Source organism: Schistocerca piceifrons, chromosome 4 (genome assembly GCF_021461385.2).
Source record: "Schistocerca piceifrons isolate TAMUIC-IGC-003096 chromosome 4, iqSchPice1.1, whole genome shotgun sequence".
Classification (NCBI taxonomy): domain Eukaryota; kingdom Metazoa; phylum Arthropoda; class Insecta; order Orthoptera; family Acrididae; genus Schistocerca; species Schistocerca piceifrons.
Window position 1 is genome coordinate 621,043,378 of NC_060141.1, and position 14,936 is coordinate 621,058,313.

The window sequence follows — 14,936 nt, forward strand, 5'->3', positions numbered from 1 at the left end:
CTGTGTGGATTTTATCCTGTGGCCGACTTTTAACTTGTGTTTGCCTCCAGTGTTTTTTTAAGTGCACTTCGAATTGTCTGCTGTGTTCTTTTAACTTTATGTCGACTTTTTAACTGTCCCGCAGTGCATGTCCCCGTATTAATGTATATTATAACTCCCATCATCTCCATTTACTCTGTTTCTTATGTCCCCTTTTTTATTCCCTCTTTTCATGTAAGAGTCCCCCTTTCTGTATTTTTGTCAAGCCATTTGGCTGAAGAGCGGTGGACTGTGCCTCTACCAGCCCTCCCCTGCCCACATGGGGCAGGGGAATGAAATTACAATAAAGAAAAAAAAAACCACTCAGTCAGTCGTGCACATCTTCTGATAGCGTTCGCTACTATCTCCACCATACTACTGCCTGCTCGTCGACGACTTCACTGTGGTATCGGTTTTCTTCTTTGGTCTCAATTTCGATGGTGGCTCGTACTTGACCTGTTGACAGCGTTGTGTCGAAAGTTCTTTGCACTTCGTTGTTGCATAGATATGTCGAGCCCGTCGTTCGGTCAGCCCTATTGCTCGTCTCGGCATGGGTTTGAGTCCCATTCAGAGCCAGTCTTCCCGCCTGGCCTGGCATCGTCATCGTTTCTTTCTTTTCTTTTTTTTTTGACATGTACATCAGTATTCGGCTACTAGTGGTTATAGCAATTGGCGATGAGGAAAAGGAAAATGTTTCATAGCATGGAAGCTAAAGTGGTTATCCTGCTCAAGCAACAGCAGCAGCTAATGCACCAGCAGAAGATACAATGGACATGATACAAAAGTCGCTGCAACTCTTGGTGGACAAACTTTGCGTGCAAGAGGCCGCTGCTCCCCACTGACGCCCTCTCCCCTCACCCTCACCCCAAGGCATTTGACATCCCATTCTGTCTTCCTTCTCTTCGTCCTCCCAATGACAGTATGAGGGCTGTAACACATATCTGCATCAGTTGGAGCAACATTTCACAGCGTTTCACGTCACAAACGATTCATTGCAGCGATCGCATTTTTGCCTTGGGCGTTAACGGACACGTTTTATCTCCTGTGAAAATTTGTACCTCTGTCTGCTCCATCGCTTTCTCCTTTCAGGAGATAAGCATTCTCCTGAGTAATTACCATTCCTGGCGGCACCATGAGGTTGCCTCCAGGCTAGAATTTCATCAATAGCATAAGCAGACAGTACAGTCAGATCGGTCATTGATCACTGACTTGCAAGGGCTCAGCTGAAAATGTGATTTTTACTTGGCCCAGTCAAGGCTGTACAGTTTACTACGCCGACTATTTGATTTGTGATGTGGTAGTTCATCCAGCGCCTGACCTGGAGATTCAATGGCAGCATTGAAACTGGATAACCCATCGTTAGAGGACATCTTGCGCATTGCTCATTCGTTCGAAATTGCACAGATGGATAACGATCGACTCATGGCAAGGCTGCAAGTGGGATGGGGGCACGGGGGGGGGGGGGGGAGGGTAGTTCACAAGACTCAATATTCGCCTCTTCAACGCTGTAAACGTAGGATGACCGCCAGGTTACAGCAACGTCATGATTCGTCTTTGTCTGATGTCTCTATGACTTCTCCTCGACAATGGCTTTGGGGGCCGCAGTGCTTTTCCTCGTACTGTTGAGAGGACTGTCCAGATCGCTGCATTCCTTTACACGTTGCAGTAAAGAGGGGCACCACCACTCTGTATGTTGCAGTCGCACAACCCGACCCAAGTCGACGCCGTGACGACACCAGGACGCGGTACGTATACTGCAGGCAGTAGTCCCCCAGAGCGACCTCGTCACATAGAAACTGTTTCTTATGCATCTCACCAGAACATGTTTTCAGATCGACACTGGGGCCACCGGCTCTTTGATCAATCAGGCGACTTATGTCCGACTGGTTTCACCTAACTTGCCCACTCTCGTGCGATTTTGTGGCCTATGAAGATGGTGCAATTCCTCTTTGTGGGCGGTTATCTATTGCGAAAATTTACAAATACATTCTCGTTTCTTGACGTTCTTTTTCGTCGACCACCCATCAGTACCAAACCAACATTTTTGGCCTCAACGCCTTCACAGTATTTGGATTTTCCATCTGAGATGAATTCGAGGTGGTTTCCATTGCGGCCCCTTTTTAACAATTGGATGACCTTGGCATGGCGTTTTCATTTCTTTCAACCAGATTTCGGGTGTGCTTCAGGCTTTCGGGCGCACATGACCTTTGGCCAGAACCCATGCCTGGTTTTTACAATGCCAGGCTAATTCTGGTGGCCTTATGGGCTGCTGAGAAGCAGTACCTCGATCTGCGGTTGTCAAACCTGTCACATACATTGCATGGGCCACGCCACTAGTCGTCACCTGCATGCGCATGTGTCTCTTAGCTTGTGTTGGGATTTCAAGGCGACTATCCATGCTCATTTGTAGGTTGAAACCTATCCTATTCCCTGGCGAGAAGATCTCCTCACCAAACAGGCCCAGAAGAATATTTTTCCAAGACCGACATCGCTGGTTCGTACCTCCATCTGCCCTTAGATGAGGCATCTTAGAACATTCTCGTCCTTAACACGCCGTTTAGGTTGTATAAGTACAAACGACTCACCTTTGCCATTTATGAAACCTCTGCAATATTCTGCGATGCCAAGAACAGTTGATACAGTATATTCCAGCTACTTGTTACTTGGATGATCTTACTGTAACAGAATGCTCCATCAGGAGCATTTGGAAAACCTCAGCACCCTGTTCACGACCCTGTGGGATATGGTTCTGTGTTGTCGTTAGTAGAAGTGGAGATTTTTTCAGCCAGGAGTGGAGTACTTGACGCACTACAGAGGGAATCAGGCCTACTAACCAGAACGTTGTTGTCATCACTTCTTTACTTCACCTGACGAATTTGCCTGAATTACAAAGATTTTTGGGCAAGTTCAACTACTATGCTAAATTCCAACCCCAGGTGGACCAGGTTGCACAGCCTGTCAGTCAGTGGCTTAAAAAGGGGGTCCTTATGCCTGTACCCCTGTAACCATGCGGACGTCCACGCCCTGCCTCACGCCCTTTTCTCCCAATCGCCCAGAAGTTGTGACAGCCAATGCGTCTGCCTGCCGTATCAGAGTGGCCTTTGCACGCAGGAACGGCGATGGTTCTGAACAGCCTACAGCATACACATCCAAGATCCTGCTCCCAGCACAGTGCAACTATTCCCAAATCAAAGAGGACGCTTTGATAATACTGTTCGCAGTCAGAAACTTTCACTTCTCCCTTCCGGGATGCAGTTCTTTCTAATTACGAATGAAAAGCCATTTGTAGAGCTATTTGGGCCGCATTCCAACCATGAACGAGAAACCCAACGGCTTCAGCAGTGGACGTTTCTCCCCATTGCCTATAATTACACTATGTGGTGCAAGCTGACAGCCCAGCATTCTAATGCTGATGCATTGTGCCATCTGCCAGCTATCCCAGACCCTGATTTCGAGCAACAGGAGGTCCTCTGCTTCCACACCCGCTTGGACGGTTTTCCTCTTATGACCAAGTGCGCTGCTGCTGCTGCAATGCACTGGACCATACTCTGTGACAGGTCCTCCACTTTGTAATCCACAGCTGGTTCCATTCTATCACACGTCAGTTGACAATAGAGGTCTGCCCTTGAAAACAATTTTTTCGCCAACTGTCATTTGTGGATGACGCCATCCTTTTGGATACACATCGAGTGGTTATTCCAGTGGAATTGCATCATTGGGTATTGAGTTTACTCTACTGATGTCATTGGGGCATGAAGACGCTTGCACACAACCCTGTGAACTGGCCTAGGATCAACGGCGGCACGAAAAGATGGTCTTTAGTGGCACAGCATGTGCCCAGCGCCAGTCGGCGCTCTCTCAGTCCTTTGCCCCTGGCGTACTCCTCACTTCTCTTAGGACCTCATACATCTTGATTTTGCAGGCCCATTCTTGGGTTCTGTGTGTTTGTTCATCGTGGATGATTATTCAAAGTACCCATGGCATCTACCACAGCCAAGGCCACTCTTACTGCCATAGACAATGTTTTGGCTATCGAAGAGTTGCCTCACACATTACTCTCTGACAATTGTCCACAATTCAAGGCCTCTGCCTTCAAGGACTTCTGTGCCACCAATGGCATCACACATCTGGAGCCCTCCATTCCACTCTTCCTCCAATGGTGGAGCTGAACGTCTGGTCGAGACGTTTAAGCAATAGATGAAGAACGCTATCGAATCCTCCATCACTACTGCGGCCCTTACTTTGCTTTTGAGCACTTATCACACCACACCAATTAACAATCGTAGTTCCAGGGAGCTCCGGCGTGGTCGCCAAAAACAACTACATCGTCCACCCATGGACGACGAGTTACGTCGGTCCAAGTGCAGAAGGGCCACGAGCACTGTTAGCACAACTAGCTTAAACCTCAGACACCAGCATCCCTCTTCCACTGCCTTCTGGTGCCAATGTGACACAACGGCCAGAACCCCGGGCGGCTACCGCGAAAGTCCCGTTGTTGCCCCGGCCCTCCCCACTGCCTCCCTTGGGATCAGTGGTTCCCTCTGTTACGTCCATCTCCTGCGTTGTTCTGATGGACACTGCTGACCGCACTTTCTCCACTCAGTCTACAGTCGACGAGATGCACCTTCGCCTATAACTTCGTTCCACCTACCACGTCACCATCAGAGGTGTTTACGCCCATACGCACCAGTTTCAGGAGGGATTGGGGGGGGGGGGGGGGGGAGGGCTAGTATCAGGCTGTGCGGGCGTTGAATGCCCGCAGGAGCAAATGAGCATCGATGGACGATAAAGGGCAGTGTCGCCGCAGCGCTGCGCTCGCCTAGTGAGTGCGCCACCACGTGAATACACCTGCCTAAAGTGTCTCTCACTTCCAGCATAAATACCGCCTCACAACGACCGCTCAGTCAGTGGCGACTTCGCTTTAGTATTGGTTTCCTCTTTGGCTTCGATTTGGATTGTGGTTCGTACTTGTCCTGTTGACGGCATTGCGTAGAAAGTTCGTTGCACTTCGTTGTTGTATAAGCTGCTACTGACTTGCTCTTGTTGTGCCGTGTTCACTGTTCGGTCAGCCCTATTTCTTGACTACGGCTTGGGTTTGAGTCCACTCCGCAGGCTGTCTTCCATCCTTCCGTCGTTATCGCTTCTCTCCTGTTTTTCTGGCTAGTGCACCGGTACATCTACATCTACATTTATACTCCGCAAGCCACCCAACGGTGTTTGGCGGAGGGCACTTTACGTCCCACTGTCATTACCTCCCTTTCCTGTTCCAGTCGCGTACGGTTCGCGGGAAGAACGACTGCCGAAAAGCCTCCGTGCGCGCTCGAATCTCTCTAATTTTACATTCGTGATCTCCTCGGGAGGTATAAGTAGGAGGAAGCAATATATTCGATACCTCATCCAGAAACGCACCCTCTCGGAACCTGGACAGCAAGCTACACCTCGATGCAGAGCGCCTTTCTTGCAGAGTCTGCCACTTGAGTTTGCTAAACATCTCCGTAACGCTATCACGCTTACCAAATAACCCTGTGACGAAACGCGCCGCTCTTCTTTGGATCTTCTCTATCTCCTCCGTCAAGCCGATCTGGTACGGATCCCACACTGATGAGCAATACTCAAGTATAGGTCGAACAAGTGTTTTGTAAGCCACCTCCTTTGTTGATGGACTACATTTTCTAAGTACTCTCCCAATGAAACTCAACCTGGTACCCACCTTACCAACAATTAATTTTATATGATCATTCCACTTCAAATCGTTCCGCACGCATAAAAAAAATGGTTCAAATGGCTCTGAGCACTATGGGACTTAACTTTTGAGGTCATCAGTCCCCTAGAACTTAGGACTACTTAAACCTAACTAACCTAAGGATATCACACACATCCACGCCCGAGGCAGGATTCGAACCTGCGACCGTAGCGGTCGCGCGGTTCCAGACTGTAGCGCCTAGAACCGCTCGGCCACTCCGGCCGGCTCCGCACGCATATTCCCAGATATTTTACAGAAGTAACTGCTACCAGTGTTTGTTCTGCTATCATATAATCATACAATAAAGGATCCTTCTTTCTACGTATTCGCAATACATTACATTTGTCTATGTTAAGGGTCAGTTGCCACTCCCTGCTCCAAGTGCTTATACGCTGCAGATCTTCCTGCATTTCGCTGCAATTTTCTAATGCTGCATCTTTTCTGTATACTACAGCATCATCCGCGAAAAGCCGCATGGAACTTCCGACACTATCTACTAGGTCATTTATATATATTGTGAAAAGCAATGGTCCCATAACACTCCCCTGTGGCACGCCAGAGGTTACCTTAACGTCTGTAGACGTCGCTCCATTGATAACAACATGCTGTGTTCTGTTCGCTAAAAACTCTTCAATCCAGCCACACAGCTGGTCTGATATTCCGTAGGCTCTTACTTTGTTTATCAGGCGACAGTGCGGAACTGTAATGAACGCCTTCCGGAAGTCAAGGAAAATAACATCTACCTGGGAGCCTGTATCTAATATTTTCTGGGTCTCATGAACAAATAAAGCGAGTTGGGTCTCACACGATCGCTGTTTCCGGAATCCATGTTGATTCCTACAGAGTAGATTCTGGGTTTCCAGAAACGACATGATACGCGAGCAAAAAACATGTTCTAAAGTTCTACAACAGATCGACGTCAGAGATATTGGTCTATAGGTTTGCGCTTCTGCTAGACGACCCTTCTTGAAGACTGAGACTACCTGTGCTCTTTTCCAATCATTTGGAACCTTCCGTTCCTCTAGACACTTGCGGTGGACGGCTGTTAGAAGGGGGCAAGTTCTTTCGCGTACTCTGTGTAGAATCGAATTGGTATCCCGTCAGGTCCAGTGCACTTTCCTCTGTTGCTTTTCTATTCCTTGGACACTTATTTTGATGTCAGCCATTTTTTCGTTTGTGCTAGGATTTAGAGAAGGAACTGCAGTGCGGTCTTCCTCTGTGAAACAGCTTTGGAAAAAGGTGCTTAGTATTTCAGCTTTACGCGTGTCATCCTCTGTTTCAGTGCCGTCATCATCCCGGAGTGTTTGGATATGCTGTTTCGAGCCACTTACTGATTTAACGTAAGACCAAAACTTCCTAGGATTTTCTGTCAAGTCGGTACATAGAATTTTACTTTCGACTTCACTGAACGCTTCACGCATAGCCCTGCTTACGCTAACTTTGACATCGTTTAGCTTCTGTTTGTCTTAGAAGTTTTGACTGCGTTTAAACTTGCAGTGAAGCTCTCTTTGCTTTCGCAGTAGTTTTCTAACTTTGTTGTTGAACCACGGTGGGTTTTTCCCGTCCTTCACAGTTTTACTCGGCACATATCTGTCTAAAGCGCATTTCACGATTGCCTTGAACTTTTTCCATAAACACTCACCATTGTCAGTGTCGGAACAGAAATTTTTGTTTTGATCTGTTAGGTAGTCTGAAATCTGCCTTCTATTACTCTTCCTAAACAGATAAATCTTCCTTCCTTTTTTATATTCCTATTTACTTCCATATTTAGGGATGCTGCAACGGCCTTATGTTCACTGATTCCCTGTTCTGCGCTTACAGAGTCGAAAAGTTCGGGTCTGTTTGTTATCAGTAGGTCCAAGATGTTATCTCCAAGAGTCGGTTCTCTGTTTAATTGCTCGAGGTAATTTTCGGATAGTGCACTCAGTATAATGTCACTCGATGCTGTGCCCATACCACCTGTCCTAATCATCTGAGTGTCCCAGTCTATATCTGGTAAATTGAAATCTCCACCCAAGACTATAACATGCTGAGAAAATTTATGTGAAATGTATTCCAGGTTTTCTCTCAGTTGTTCTGCCACTAATGCTGCTGAGTCTGGAGGTCGGTAAAAGGAGCCAATTATTAACCTAGCTCGGTTGTTGAGTGTAACCTCCACCCATAATAATTCACAGGAACTATCCACTTCTACTTCACTACAGGATAAACTACTACTAACAGCGACGAACACGTCACCACCGGTTGCATGCAATCTATCCTTTTTAAACACCGTCTGCGCCTTTGTGAAAATTTCGGCAAAATTTATCTCTGGCTTGAGCCAGCTTTCCGTACCTATAACGATTTCAGCTTCGGTGCTTTCTATCAGCGCTTGAAGTTCTGGTACTTTACCAATGCAGCTTCGACAGTTTACAATTACAATACCGATTGCTGCTTGGTCCCCGCGTGTCCTGACTTTGCCCCGCACCCTTTGAGGCTGTTGTCCTTTCTGTACTTGCCCGAGGCCATCTAACCTAAAAAACCGCCCAGTCCACGCCACACAACCCCTGCTACCCGTGTAGCCGCCCGCTGTGTGTAGTGGACTCCTGACCTATCCAGCGGAACCCGAAACCCCACCACCCTATGGCGCAAGTCGAGGAATCTGCAGCCCACACGGTCGCAGAACAGTCTCGGCCTCTGATTCAGACCCTCTACTCGGCTCTGTACCAAAGGTCCACAGTCAGTCCTGTCGACGATGCTGCAGATGGTGAGCACTGCTTTCATCCCACTAGCGAGACTGGCAGTCTTCACCAAATCAGATAGCCGCCGGAAGCCAGAGAGGATTTCCTCCCATCCATAGCGACACACATCATTGGGGCCGACATGAGCGACCACCTGCAGATGGGTGCACCCTGTACCCTTCATGGCATCCAGAAGGACACTTTCCACATCAGGAATGACTCCCCCCGCTATGCATACGGAGTGCACATTGGGTTTCTTCCCCTCTCTTGTTGCCATATCCCTAAGGGGCCCCATTACACGTCTGACGTTGGAGCTCCCAACTACCAGTAAGCCCACCCTCTGCGACTGCCCGGATCTTGCAGACTGAGGGGCAACCTCTGGAACAGGACAAGCAGCCATGTCTGGCCGAAGATCAGTATCAGCCGGAGACAGAGCCTGAAACTGGTTCGTCAGACTAACTGCAGAGGCCTTCCGTTCAGCCCTCCGGAATGTCTTTCGCCCCCTACCACACCTTGAGACGACCTCCCACTCTACCACGGGTGAGGGGTCAGCCTCAATGTGAGCAGTATCCCAGGCAGCCACAGCCGTTCTCCGATCGGGGGATGCGTGGGACGAGCTGGCCGTCCCAGACAAACCCCCATCCGGACCCCCACAGTGATGCCCATTGGCAACAGCTTCAAGCTGCGTGACCGAAGCCAACACTGCCTGTAGCTGGGATCGAAGGGGTGCCGACTCAGCCCGCGTCCGAACACAGCAGCAGTATCTCGGTTACTCGCCGATATAGCGCCAGCAAATGCTAGTGAAAGTGTAAGTTTGATTGCAAAACTCGAGCAACGCGCCCACTTACAGAAATTCATTTTTTTTTAAATTGTTGCTGATACACCTTCTTCGAATCCATTTATGGGCTTAGTGATAGCTCTGATATTTTAAAAATACATCGGTTGTAATGATAATTTTTGTGATACTTCAGTCTTGGGACAATGGTATACATTAAATTCTTGTATTTTATATTACCTTTGCTACATATAGAAATTTAAGGTGTGTACTCCGTTCAACATTGTCTTAAGCTTTTTCCAAATACACAAATGCTATAATCATAGATTTGTCTTTCTTTAACCTATCTTTCCATATAAGACTTAGGGTCAGTTTTTGCCTGATGTGATTAAACATTTCTCCGGAACCTGAACTTATCTTCCCCGATGTCGGCTTCTGCCAGGTTCCCAATCTTCCGTAAGTAAATCTTTCCAGTATTTGGAATTTTGAATCATTAAACTGATAGTTCGCAAATATGCATACCTGTCAGCTCCTGCTTTCTTTGAAATTGGAATTATTGCAGTCTTCTTGAACTCTATTTTCTAACGTAAATCGTAGGGTCAGTTATTGCCTAATGTGTTTCAATATTTCTCTAGAACCCGAACGTATCTTCCCCGATGTCAGCTTGTACCTGTACTTCCACTCTTCTGTAAACAATTAGTGTCAATATTTTGCAATAATGATTTATTAAACCGATAGGTCACAAATATTCACACCTATCAGGACCTGCTTTCTTTGGGATTGAAATTAATACATTATTCTTGAAGTCTGAGGGTATTTCGTCTATCTCATATATCTTGCACACCAGATGGAATAGTTTAGTCATTGCTTGCTCTCCCCAAAATCTCAGTAGTTCTGAGGGAAGGACGTCGATTTCTGGGGCCATGTCTCAGCTTATGTCTTTCAATATAAATAAATAAGTCTTCCATCAATATAAATACATAAGTCTTCCATCAATAAATTGAGTTAAAAAGTTAAAAAAAATTACAGTTCTGTACTAAATGCTGTTGGGCTGGAGATCATGCATTTGACTGAGTCGTAACGTGTTCAGTTCATGTGTCATAGAAGATACTGATAAAATGTAAAATCTACATCTACATCTACATCTACATCCATACTCCGCAAGCCATCAGACGGTGTGTGGCGGAGGGTACCTTCAGTACCTCTATCGGTTCTCCCTTCTATTCCAGTCTCGTATTGTTCGTGGAAAGAAGGATTGTCGGTATGCCTCTGTGTGGGCTCTAATTTCTCTGATTTTGTCCTCATGGTCTGTTCGCGAGATATACGTAGGAGGGAGCAATATACTGCTAGACTCCTCGGTGAAGGTTTGTTCTCGAAACTTCAACAAAAGCCCATACCGAGCTACTGAGCGTCTCTCCTGCAGAGACTTCCTCTGCAGTTTATCTATCATCTCCGTAACGCTTTCGCGGTTACTAAATGATCCTGTAACGAAGCGCGCTGCTCTCCATTGGATCTTCTCTATCTTTTCTGTCAACCCTATCTGGTACAGATCCCACACTGCTGAGCAGTATTGAAGCAGTGGGCGAACAAGCGTACTGTAACCTACTTCCTTTGTTTTCGGATTGCATTTCCTTAGGATTCTTCCAATGAATCTCAGTCTGGCATCTGCTTTACCGACGATCAACTTTATATGATCAGTCCATTTTAAATCACTCCTAATGCGTACTCCCAGATAATTTATGGAATTAACTGCTTCCAGTTGCTGACCTGATATATTGCAGCTAAATGATAAGGGATCTTTCTTTCTATGTATTCGCAGCACATTACACTTGTCTACATTGAGATTCGATTGCCATTCCCTGCACCATGCGTCAATTCGCTGCAGATCCTCCTGCATTTCAGTACAATTTTCCATTGTTACAACCTCTCGATATACCACAGCATCATCCGCAAAAAGCCTCAGTGAACTTCCGATGTCATCCACAAGGTCAATTATGTATATTGTGAATAGCAACGGTCCTACGACACTCCCCTGCGGCATACCTGAAATCACTCTTACTTCGGTAAACTTCTCTCCATTGAGAATGACATGCTGCGTTCTGTTATCTAGGAACTCTTCAATCCAATCACACAATTGTTCTAATAGTCTATATGCTCTTACTTTGTTCATTAAACGACTGTGGGGAACTGTATCGAACGCCTTGCGGAAGTCAAGAAACACGGCATCTACCTGGGAACCCGTGTCTATGGCCCTCTGAGTCTCGTGGACGAATAGCGCGAGCTGGGTTTCACACAATCGTCTTTCTCGAAACCCATGCTGAATCCTTGAGTAGTTACAAAATTGTCTTCGAATATTAAAATATGTAGGTTATTTATTATTGCTAGGTGTATAAACAGTGGGTGCATATGTTGATTTAATTATAAAATCAATTTTTACATCGAACAGAAGTTGAGATTCCTGCTCTTATCTGCCCTGGTTTCGTTTACAGTAAAAGTTAGGGTATGTAGATTCATTCCTTTTAAAATATGCCTGTGAATTTAGTTTCTACGACAAAAAGACACAGAATTCTAAAAACTGATTTTTAAGAACATGTAATATTTTATGATAAATTGATAAATGACCAGCTATTAATTTCACAGCTACTTAATAATATGGAGGAGGTGGTGGTGGTGATAGAAGAAGAAGAAGATTCTTTTTGCAATGATTTGGACGTGTGTTGGTATTACAACATTAGAACAACAAAAATAAAGTAATTCACACACACAAACATTTATAGATTTACAGATCTTGTATGACAAGGAGGGACATGTAGTCCAGCAGGCATTTTGCCTGGAATAATTGAGGGGAACCACGGAGAACCTAGATCAGGATGGCCGAGTGAACATAGGAGCATCCACTTTCCCGAGTACAAGGCAACTCTGTTTAAAACTGTGCTACCTTATTCGGTTTACCCATAGTACACAGTATTGTTTTATAAATAATTTATTTAATATTTAAGAAGGCTAATGTTACATTGTTCATTATTGTTTCAATCCCAGTCATTGCACAGACTATACACAAATTGCTGCCCAGCACTGCACACACTATCAGTTGATGTCAGATCCATATTGTGCACCGCAACTTCACATTTTCTAGCCTGAAAAACTATGCAAATCTCCTTCTATAACGAGTGAGATTTTGAGCTCAGGAAGAGAATAAACTGTTAGTACTATACATTGCATAGCTTTAGGAGTAAGTTTTTCCAGAAAAGGAGAAAAAAAGAAAAAATATATTATTTGAAAGCATTATGTTCAATGTCAGAAGTTTCATTATCATTATTATGATTCACTTGTGTTACAGTTTTTACCAAAGCCTTACACTGTGGTACCTAAGTATTGCTTCAATATATATAACTTATTGCTTAACAAGTACTGTTAACTACTTTCTGAAATAAGTTTGCTTTACTAATTTTTGTAATGTTCTTTAGTAATTTGTTGTACAGATTAATTCTGATGTAAAAAATGCTGTTTTGAGTTTTATGTTTATTCTTCTTGTTAACAGTAGGTTCAATCTTGGACCTTTTTCCAAGGTCATAGAGAGAGCTGTTTGTGCAGTAATTATCGACGTTATTTTTGATGTGTGTAACTGCCTGGTAACTGCATTCACTGGTTGGAGTTAAAATCCCCTTTGTTTTGAATAGATCTTTACAATGAGCTCAGCTATTATATTTGAACGTTATTCTTATGGCCCTTTTCTGCTGTGTATTTGTTCCTGAGAAAAGCACTCCATAACATATATGTCATGAACAGTATTAATCCTGAAATGTTACCCTAAGGAAATCCTATATTAATGTATCTTGGTTTTAATGAGTGTTTCACTTGAAGATTATTTGTATTCTGTGTACCTATCTGATAGGTATGGTTGGAACCAGTCATTAGCTACTCCTCTTATTCATAATGGCTATAGATTAATTAGTGGAATCTTATAGTCAACAATATCAGATATAATAATATACCCGTGACATGCTTATCTTTTTCAAGAGCGTAAGTACCACTATGACTGATTACATACATCTACCAGTTTGAAAACCGAACTGTGATTCTCTTAAAAGGTATTCACGTAATTCATTACTCTATCTTTCATAATTGATTCTGTTATTTTGAGAATGGTGACTGCAGGGAAACGGCCCAAAAATTTTCTGTACCTACTGCATTAACCTTCTTTAGTGGAGGTACAACTCTTGCCTGTTTTAAATACTCCAGATGTTTCCATGATGTGAAGGATACATTTATAATGTTTGTCAAGGGAGCTTGTATACTCCCTTTACATTGTTTCAGTACACACATTGGTACTCAATCTAGCTTACAGACCTTCTATTTTTTATATTTTGTACAATTTTAATTACTTCTTAATGGATCGAGAGGAATTTGTAATACTTGCTTTATCCATTGGTCCTCTTGAGACATTGATACTAATGTAGGAACTTATAGAAATATTTTTCAAAGTTTACTTTAGATAATATGAATAATTTGGAGACTTTAGACGCTTCATCCCAAATTTGGTTTTCTACTTCTTATATTTTGATTTTTGATAAATGACTTCTGTAGAAATTGTTTAGGGAATTATTCCACACCCAGTTATCTGGCAGAATGATCTGAGAGTCCAAGATGTTTTACAGCCACATCACACTTTCCCCCACTCATATTTGTGGGCAGATGGTCAGTTACTCATGTAGTCATTGTACTAACCAATTTTGCACTACTGACGAACACATAAACGCTAAAACTGTGTAGGATATTTATGAGGGTTCTACTAGCTCTATTTATGATATCTGTGTTTATGTTCGTCTCCATAGAAAACTATGTTGACTTATGTATTTCAGGCTTTATCTAGAATTTCTCTTTACTTATTGAAAAAAGTGTGCATCCTACCACTGGGAGATAGATACATACACAGATTGATTAATTTCTTGGTGATGTCAAGCCCTGTTAATCCAATAACTCATAGTTCAAAATATTTGTCTTCACTTATTGTACTAAGGTTTTGTTTTGATTTACACTATGTTCTTTTTCTGATATAAATAGATGATCGACATCCTTCGAAGTATTACTACTGGAAGAATCTATCATTTCATGCAACACTAAATTATATCTTGGATTTTTCTGCCTCTACACGAGTGCTCAGTGAGACAAACTACTATGCAGTTCAAATTGCTATATTTAAATTTTTATTGATTGCATGTTCTGATTAAATATTGTTAAGTAAGCGAGATGTCCCATGTGAATTTTCCCAGAAGACTGTTTTCCTTTATGACGACTAGTATACGTGTCTTATGAGTATAACATCACAGTTTTTAAACTACGGGAATCGCTCTTTATCCAAGAGAATCTGTTGGCTGAATTTATACTAAAAAAAGACCTACATCTCCTGCCCATGACAACAGGTATTTGACAATGCAAAGTCAGAGGTCCACCTCTGGTACTTTCATGAATAACCTATACCAATCTTCCCTTCCCACTTCTGCTTAGTTGTAGGCCACGCCTAGCAACATTCATTTTATCAATTTCTGGTTTTATAGCTCCAGCGTAGAATAAGACGGTGATAATATATAAAAAGTAGTATTTGTGATGTTGCAAAAAGTATCATAAAATAAAAAGTCACAAAAAATTGTATTTAGATGCAGAATTATCCAACTTGCACCAC